We start from the raw sequence: 10,367 nt of genomic DNA on the forward strand, positions 1-10,367 counted from the left end.
AATAGTGGGACAGTGTGCTATAGTCAGCCAAAAATAATGTCCAAAGAACACATTTCAAAGACACTTTTTAAAATACAGTTTTTCAAGCAGGTAATTTAACTTTGCAAATACCTGATTGATTACATTTTGCCACCACACAATTGTCTGAAGGTGATTGGTCTGGTGTCAAAACTGACCACTGCCCGGCCAGCTGCAGGGTGGAACCCCCTAGTGGTTCTCAACCTGGGGGTCGGGACCCCTTTGGGGGTCGGATGACCCTTTCACAGGGGTCACCTAAGACTCTCTGCATCAGTGTTCTCCATCCTAAATGTTAGGGTTGGGGGTCACCACAACATGAGGAACTGTATTAAAGGGTCATGGCATTAGGAAGGTTGAGAACCACTGCCCTATATCTTGACTTAGCAGAGCCTGTAGCAGGGCAGAACAGCAGAGTCATAGTAAACAGCATGTCACATACTCCCTGTTTTCCTTGATAGTACACTTGTTCGTTCAAAACATGATCATATCAACAATATGTACGCAGTGGCGGAGGGCCAAGGGGACGGGGGGCGCATCGTGCACCGGGTGCACACCTGGGGGGCACAAAATCGCCCCCTGGCCCCTCCCCCTTTCCCACGCGACCCCCCGCAGCCCCCCCATGGCGCCCCCGCTCGAAAGGCACAAGCAAATATCATAATAACTTGTCCCTTCCTCCATCACTTACCTATCGTTCCTTTTCTTTTTAGGTACTTTTGGAGGCTGAAAAAAGCGGCCTGGATTACAGTTCAGGGGGAAAACTTTGCCTGAGGGAATTCTGCAGTTCCCAGGAGACAGCTTGGGGCCTTTCACAAAGGTCTCACTGGGAAGTATAGTTCGGCCAGGCAGCTTTCTCCTTGAACTGTAACATAGGCAATTGCCAGCCTCAAAAAAAGCACTGCAAAAAAAAGAACGTAAAGGAAATCGTGAGGGTAAGTGTGGGAAGGGTGGTGGTGTGTGTGCAGGTGCTCTTGTGTGTGCTGCTTGGTGGCGGAAACACTCTGTGCACCCGGTGCAGTTTGGTCCAGGTACGCCTCAATATGTACGTGAAAGCTCTCACTTCAGATATGCTTATTCCCTCTAGACACTGACATTTAGACCCTTGCCATTTTGTCTTACAATCTAATATTTCCTACAGAAGGATATAGACAGAGCTCTGTTCTCAGGAATATAGTTATATTTTCCATACGCAGGACAAGATAGAAAAAGACGGTTTTCATACAGTTTTTAAAAATCTTACAGTGAAAACACTATCTTAGACCATCCCCCTCTCCATTCTCACATTTTCTATGTCTAACAATGATCCAAAGCAACTTTGCATTACTTACTTGGTTCGAGAGCAACATGTGGCATTGGAGCACTGGGATGCCTGGCGTAAATTATTGTTGACTTCCTCAACATATTGACGCATTACAGCAACACCTGCAGATAAGCCATGAATCTCTGCAGCTTTTGTGAAAAAAATGAAAATGATTCTTATTCACTGTTCAGTTGCTTTTTTAAAAAATGAAAAAGGAAAGAATGAACAGTGACCTTCCAAAATTTCAGATTTGCTAATCTCTATCCTTTTTTTTTTTTAGCAAAGTTTCCTTGTAAAATAAAATGGAGACATAGAGAGCAGGTCACCATGAGGCTTGGGCTTTAGAGCAGTGATTCTCAACCTGTTGGTCGAACGACCCTTTCACAGGGGTCGCCTAAGACTCTCTGCATAAGTGTTCTCCATCTGTAAAATGGATGAATGTTAGGGTTGGGGGTCACCACAACATGAGGAACTGTATTAAAGGGTCGCAGCATTAGGAAGGTTGAGAACTACTAGAGGATCCCTTCAAATTACAAAAGGCAAGCCTTGAGTAAAACTTGGGACTATGTATATTTTTTAATCAGCTCATGGTCACATTTTCCAGAACTGACCCACACACTCCCACCATGCGCAGGCCCCAATTGCAAGATGCTTGTTGTTCATTTGTAATTTAGGGGTTAGATTTTTCCTTATCCTCATGGGCTCACATCTCCAAAACTGACTCACCACCCACCGTGTTTGTTAGGGCTTCAAAAAGTTCACCACCACCACCTCTTATTTTACCATTTGTAACACCTTACAAAGGTCCTTCAAATATTATTTTTACATATTTTTTATTTATACACAATTTTAACCATTGTTACTTATACAAAAGACCAACATTTTACACCATTGCCATTTTATGTTTTATTGACTGTAGGCTATGTCACACTCTAATGCTAACACATATCCAAATTTGTTTTTACATTATTATTTTCAATGGAAGCATCAGTTAATTTTTTACAAAAACATGTCCTGGCAGTCCTCACACTGAAACGTGTGAAACAGATATTTTTCAACAAGAGAAATAGATGGCTGATAACATTTTTCTGTTAGCCTTCTTAACGTTTCTGAAGGTTTTCGTGAATTAGCTATGGCGGTCACCATTTTCCCTATAGAAATAATGTGATCCTGATTAAGTGAAGAGCGTTGTAAGCTGCAATAACTGTGATTACATTCAATACAGACAATATATTCAGCTTCTCACACACTTGTCTCAGAAACTGATGATAAACATGGACATCTCCCATTAAACAGGTATGCCCCTCCTGGTTCCCCTGTTTACAACCATCACAAGTTTTGTCGTCCAAATGTTCCATACAGTTTCTCAAAATCACAGAAATGGCAGCTTTTATCGCTCTTTGAAATGCAACTCTTCTTCCTGAATGCGCTACAGCCATGAGTCTGACATCTTGCAAACCTGCATGTTCCCGCCAAAGCTGGAGTTATGGTTCCCCAGCTACAACCAAATTGTGGAAGGTGAATTTCTGTAAGACGGTAAAAAATAATACATGGCTTGTAGCCACACTTTGTGGCAGGATTGGTGGTTCTGGTTCCCCATTGGCTGTCTCAGATGGAAAAAACAGCTTCCTGGCAAAATTAGAGAACAAATTCGCCTCTTCAGAATCTTCCACAAATAAATGTCTCCTGGCACATGAGCCTTGCGTTTTGATGCTGCTGGAGGAGTGATAGCAAAGAAGGTCTTAGAAGCATTTGTCTCCATGGTCAGCAAGCAAACCAGCACCCCAAAAGACACAACATACCCATATTTATGCCATACAGCTGTAGCTGCTCATTGGCTGCTTTTAATAGCACACCCAGATAGCTAGATTAAACAAAAATGATGATTATGAGCACCAGGCTAGTTTGAAAATAGGATAGAAGTACTCTAGGTGTCCCCCTGAGTTGTCTGATATGTCACACGCCCTCCCCCCAAATCAAAATTGATACGTCATGCTTTGCTCATGCAGTCCAGTTGTCAGTCTCCAGGTCATAACCCAAAGAGCGTCTCATGCTCCTGAAAATGACATAGCCACATTCTCCTTATCGTGTACCGTTTGTACACACATGACACAGCCGCACAAAGTGAAAATTTGACTTGGTTAGGCTTCTGCTTTCCAAGCAGAAAACCCAAAAAGCCCCCTTTTAAAAATAACACACACACATGCGTCAATGTGCCTTCCGCTGTCCGTCCCTAACTACTGAAAGGGCATGTCCATGCTTATCTAGGTTTATTGAGACATTTTTACCTTGCAGGGTCAGCACATGCCTTTTCGGGTGCTTTTAAAAACAAGAAAAGCCAGCACGGTCTCATGCAGCCTTGTGCCGAGAAGGGAATGCTTACAGACTTGTGAGGATCACCGCGTGTAGCAAAATAATTTTAATTCACCCAAAAGGGCTATTTTTCAAACAGTGAGGCTCCTGTGGCCATTTTTTTCCTACTTACATGGTGAGGAGAGCATAACCACAATGTGTCACGGCTTCAATCTTACCCACACACAGAGCGCTCATTGACTGGCAAAAAACAAGGAAGTTTGGCAGACAGGCTCACAGAACACACTACTGTTCTAACAGAGGTACATGGAACAATTCTGCCTCTCCTTTCTGACTGCTGCAATGATTCTCATTTTGAGTGAGAAAATACCTACATGCCAGCTGAATGACCTTGGGCCAGTCACAGTTCTTCGGAGCTCTCTCAGCCCCCTCCCTTTCAAACGCTTCCAGCAGTGGGGTCTTTTGAGAAGGACTTGAGGAAAGCTGTGCTCCTGCCGTTAGTGACAGAGGGTGAGTTGTTCACAAAGCTTTCCTGTTTGACAAAGATAACCATTGCTGACTCAAAAAACTGTCCCAACTTGCCAGTAACGTGGGAAGCACCATACCAATCGCCCATTCATGTTAGAAAGAGGGAATGTGTAGAAAAGGTTGCCAATGTCCCAGAAAAATAGCCTTAAAGAGCCAAACCCAGCATAGCAGGGGAGCCTGTGACTGAGCACAGAACAGACCAAGGGTCATTCAAACACCAGCACTGACCAAATACAAATACATTGGCACTGGTATCCCCCAATCAAACACTCTCCCTTCCAAGTTTTACAAGGGCATCTGTATACCCCAATCACAAGTTCTACAATGACCCAAATACACGCTTCTATACGTCTCGCCCCCTTCCAATAAGCCCTATCCCCAAAACTATCAGATTTGATGTTGATGTGTTGTACATTCCTAGACTCTGCAATAACAATAACAAAGTTATATTGGCTTTATGCCAGCCATAGCTCCCCCAAAGAATCTTGAGAATGTAAGCTTTAATGAAGTTGCTGAAATTTCTCTCCTAAAGATATCAAGCAGAATTATATTTGCAGAATTCTGCATGCAGAATTCTGCAAACAAATTCTGCAAGCAGAATTTGCAAAATTATATTTCCCAAGGTCCTCTAAGAACAGAGTGTCCTTAGTGTTAAACTGGTATAAGTTTTACCCTGTGCGGACATTCTAAATGTAAACAGTGTAAACATGTTGAGAGAGTCACAATTGTACCTTCAGGACAATTGTACCTGTACCTGTACCTGGAGTCCATGCATCCCAAAGATTCATTTGCATAGGATCTCCTCCATACATAGAGGAAGAGATACAACCAAATGATCTATATTATCAAAAAATCAAGAGTGCAGATCATACACACTGGAGCTTTGCACATTTGGATGTACGCATATAGACTCCTCTGCATATGGGACCTCAAGACATGAGGAGGAATGCATGACAAGGAGGTGAGGTTAACAGGTATGATCCCCACTCATATATACCAGATCTACAGGCTTCTGCAGTGTAGGCATTTTTGTTTTGCTGTCAGCTCACAGCTGACTTATGGTAACCCCATTGGATTTTCAAAGCAAGAGACGTTCAGAGATGGTTTGCTATTGTCTGCCTCTGTGTAGTGACCCTAGACCAGGGGTCTGCAACCTGCGGCTCTCCAGATGTTCATGGACTACAAATCCCATCAGCCCCTGCCAGCATGATCAATTGGTCATGCTGGCAGGGGCTGATGGGAATTGTAGTCCATGAACATCTGGAGAGCCGCAAGTTGCAGACCCCTGCCCTAGACTTTCTTGGTGATCTCCCATCCAAAATAATACCAAGATCTACGCCTGCTTAAACAGTAGTTTGTAGTGCCTGCAGTTCTGACTTTTGACGTCAAGATGGCGCCAGTTGCCTGCTGAAATGTAGGCCTGGCTCCGACATATACAGGAAAGGAAACAAAAGATTTTTACAGTTTTCTGTTGTCTGGAGAATAACTTTTGTTTCCCATCAGATTGGCTTTAGTCGTAGTTGTATGCCTTGCTGTACATTCCTGTAAAAGCAGAGTATGGGAAGCAGACATGGAGGCTAAATTGTAGGAGAACAAAAGAATCTGAGGATAAGATGGAAAAGATTTCAGAAAAAATTCCTTTGAACAAAGTGCATAAATGGCCATAGCCCCTTATTTGGGTAGAATATGCTTGGGTACCTGAAAGGATATTATTTACACAGCACCATGTATGAGTATGTTGAATATGACAATGACAACAGTATACAGAGATTTTTCAACAAAGGATTTTAAAAAATTCTATTTAGTTGCTGGATTTTGACCCCCCCCCCCCATTTCCTTTTTTAAAAAGAAATAATTTTGCAGATAGGATTTGCATGATGTTACCATGAGTGGTCAGAGAAGGTATATCCCAATCTCGTCAGATCTGGGAAGCTAAGCAGGGTTAGTATTTGGAAAGGAAACCTCCAAGGAACACTCTGCAGAGGAATTACTTACCATTGCCTGCATAGCCATTCTGGACTTCCCTGGTGGTCTCCTATTCAAGCACTAACTAGGGCCGAACCTGCTTAGCTTCCAAGATGGGACTAGCATGAGTCCAGGTCAGGGCTTCTTCTTAATTACTCCTGTAATAAAAGGGCTGCTGGTTTAGCCCTCCTCATGTTTAAATTATGGTGGGTAGGAATGAAGGAGGGTTTGGTTTCCCTCTGTAATGGCTGCTGTCCTCTCACTAACTTTGATAAAAACAAGGTGAGGCTCCATTCCCTCTGCTAGCTCTCAATTTTGGGATGTATTAATGGGCAGAAACTTCTGCTTCTTAGTCCATCATGACAAGCAAACAAGTTCCATGTCCTTAAGATGAAGAAAGATAAGCAAAATGAAGCGTTGGTAGAATAAGGATGCACCATTTAGTTGATTAATCAGTCAGTTTAAGCAATTCTTTTTTTAAAAACACACCTCTCAATCAATTAAAAAGGTGCTTTCAATTAACAAGGCCACAATTGTTCTCTAAGCTATGAATTAGTCCTAGTACTACTAAAAAAAACCTTGAATGACAAGTGTCACCTCAGAAGACATATTCCTCTCACAGGGAAGAGAATGACTCCTGTACCTTTTGTGGTGAATACATGTGGTACCTAATTTTTTGAAAACAGTTCTTTCCCCTGTCAGGCCCAGTTTTAATAATATACAAATTTGAACACAGTATGTTGATTACCATATATCCAATCAATCATTAATTTGGTGAATTTGGTCTCTGTTTACATGTCCAGAGGTTGATCACTGAGCAAGAACTAGTCTTCTGAGGTATTCATTTTAGAGTTGCTTAAAAAAAAAAAAGGACAAGGGGGGTGGAATTTGCCTAAGCAAAAGCATGATGTAATGGTTAAGAGCAGTATACTCTGATCTGGAGAACTGGATTCTCCACTCCCCCACATAAGGGGCAGACTCTTATCTGGTGTACTTGACTTGTTTCCTTGCTCCTACACATGAAGCCTGCTGGGTGACCTTGGATAGTAACAGTTCTCTCTGAATTCTCTCAGCCCCTCCTACCTCACAAGGTGTCTATTGTGGGGAAAAGAAGGGAAAGGAGTTTGTAGGCCGCCTTGAGTCACCTTACAGGAAAGAACGGCGGGGTATAAATCCAGACTATTCTATTTCTTCTTCAAAATCTGAAGCAAATTTGAACATTTCCTATCAGGTGAAACATATGTGAAATTGTGTGGAAAGTCCAAAGTTTCAATAAGACCTCTTTTGTTGTACCAAACAAGCTGTGATGACTGCTAAATAAGTGGGTCTGGAACACATTGCTCTCTACACTTTGATGGGCTATAGCCTCTAGAAATTCTGTACAGCACAAAATTGATGCAAGCCCTCGATCATGAAATTATTTTAATCCATGACTTGTTAGGTCAAATGAAATTTGGAAGCATGAGCTGGTAGAAAACCTTTAAACAAGAAGGGAAAAAATATTGTCAGTGCCTGATATCTACGGCTGCATGAAACCCAGATTTTGCTCTACAGAGCAGCTTGCTTGGGCTTCCTCCTTTGCTCCAAACTTACCTTTAGTTGACTGTATCAGTTCAGGTTTCTTGGGTGAAAACCTGGGATACTGATTCATCCTCACAAAAACTATTTAGTGTAAAATTAACAACTTAACTGCTGCAGCTATAAACAGAGTGCTGCATTACTATAAACAAATTATTACTTCAGTGATGGTCAGAATGTAGACAACAAGAAGTCAAACAAACAAAATGGGGTTACATTTCAGTGTTTCAAATTTGATGTATATATCAGTGGTTTCCAGACTTTCTATCCCCAAAGATCTCCTTCCATCCTCTGGGGAGACTTGGCATGTTTCAGAGGACTCCTGGGTTGGCAGGGTGTGTGTGTGTGCAGGGGGCAATGGCTCTGTCATTGAGTCCACAGATTGGTGCCAGATGCAGTCTCTAGTATTGAATAGCAAAGCTATCTTTGATGATGGCAGTTCTGAGTCTTTAAACACAGAACTTCTTCAGACACCCAGATGGAGGGATGCGGTGTCTGATTCTTGAGAACACAGGGATGTGTAGGTAAAGGATGTTTGTCCCAACTTAGTTCATATTTGGCACTGGATCCTGTACGTAATATGGCTGTCTTATACAGCCTCATTGGTCCATCAGGATTCCAGACAGTCCCCCATCAACGGATCTGGCAGCAGGTAGTAGGCAGTAAGAAAGACCTGCCAATCAGAGTAGACAATCCAGGACATGTGCTACACCAATGAGCAACTGGCCTTCCTTGTCTTGGGCAAGGAGAAAAGCAACTGGAGAGAGAAAATGTGCAACAGACAGGATGAAGCCATAATTGAGTGGTGAACATGATTTCCATGTAGAAGGGCTGTGTCTTAATCTCTGGCATCTCCAAGTCCTCTGGAGAGCCCTTCAGAGTCACCATGCTGGACTAGACTGTCCGACAAAATAAAGAAGCTTAATCTCAAGCACACACTCAAGATAAAAGATCATGACACACAGAGCCTGGCACTGCTATTGCCCTATTCTAGAAGGGAAGATTTCCAACAGTAAAGAGGCCCTTACATTAAAAAGGTGATTTGCAAAGTTGTGGTTAAACTGGACAGAACCAGTTACTGGAAGGCCATCTGGTAAGCATTCAAAGAAGAGAAAAGGAGAAGTTACGAAACGTGTGGTTAAACTGGCCAAGGTGATCTGGAAAATTGTGGGGACAGTTTATGCAAAATAATAATTTAGAATACAAACTGCTACTGCTTGATACAATATGCATAGAATCATCTGGAGAAAGATAAAGCAGGGGTGGTTTGGAACTGCTAAAACCTTGCTTATGGTCTATATTGTGTTGGACAAGATGTGGTCAGAACCTGTGTGGAAATGACTGTTACACATGGTGTAAATGAACTTTTGACCTCCCCACTGAAAGTAGTAGACATGCTTTTCATTAAGTGAGGATCATCTTGCCAAAGGAAGCTCAGAACAATTCAGGGAGGGAGACGCTCAGAAGGAAAGATGCCTGACTTTTTTCTGTGTTCTTCAACTGCAGCAAGAACAAATCAAAGTATGACTATGGTTCCTTCTGCTTTCCTCAGACATACTCTCTGCCTATGATGTACCCAGCTTGCCACCCTCTGATTTGGTCAATATTATATGATGTGCTTGTATATTCCTAGTTGACTATTTACTGCTGTTAGTACATCGAGCTAACTTGCTTAATAAATCATAAATCTAACCTGGTGGTGGCTAAATCTAACCCAGTAGTAATTCTGACCATAATCAGAGGCAGGATACCCCTGAATACTAGTGTTAGGAGACAACTATGGGAGAAGGCCTTTTGTTCTGTTTTGCTGACACTCCAAGGCAACTGGTTGGTCTGATCCAGAAGAGCTCTTCATGTGCACTTGTGTGGTTTTGCTCTTACTACAATCCTAAAAAGGAATCTGTGCCACTACGCTTACCTACTTGGTAGATACTTTAGGCAAATAATTAGGACTGCCAGCTCTGGGTTTGGAAATAATTGGAGATTTTGGGGGTGGAGCAGTGACGTAGGTATAGATTTTGGGGGGGGGGGGTTCAGGGCATGGCCATGCCTCCCCAAGCCCCACCCCAGCCTCAGTGCTTATAAAAGCAGCTCTCCGAGGCCAGGGACGGCAGACTCCCCTGCCCTGCCCTGCCCTGCCCTGCCCTGCCCCCCCCCCCCACTGGCTGGACTCGCAGCCGGCAGTCCCTTCTGCCCTCCCCTCCGGGAAGAGGCATAGCTTAGAAAATAGAGTCTCGTGCAAAAATGAGCTTTTATGGGCATGGGCATGGGCGACCACTGTGATGCTGGAATCCACCCCCAAACAGCATCCCTTTCAATGGTGTTTAAACTAGGGAGCCCAGATTCTCCTTTTAAATCCATCTTAAAGGGAGAATCTGGGGTCCCCAGTTAAAACAACATTGAAAGTGATGCTGTTTTGGGGAGGATTATCCCCCACCCTGAAAAATCATCACTTTCAATGTTTAAACTGGGGACCTCAGATTCTCCCTTTAAATCCATGCCGAAGAGGGTGGATTTAAAAGGAGAAACTAGGGAAATTTGGGGGGTGCCTGCTGTCAGGGGTGCAATTGTTAAGCTAGCAGACTCTCCTGATGATACCACCCAGGTTTTGTGAAGTTTGGTTCAGGGGTCCCAAAGTTATGGACCCTCAAAGGTGTAGCCCCCATCT

Source organism: Sphaerodactylus townsendi, linkage group LG01 (assembly GCF_021028975.2).
Source record: "Sphaerodactylus townsendi isolate TG3544 linkage group LG01, MPM_Stown_v2.3, whole genome shotgun sequence".
Classification (NCBI taxonomy): Eukaryota; Metazoa; Chordata; class Lepidosauria; order Squamata; family Sphaerodactylidae; genus Sphaerodactylus; species Sphaerodactylus townsendi.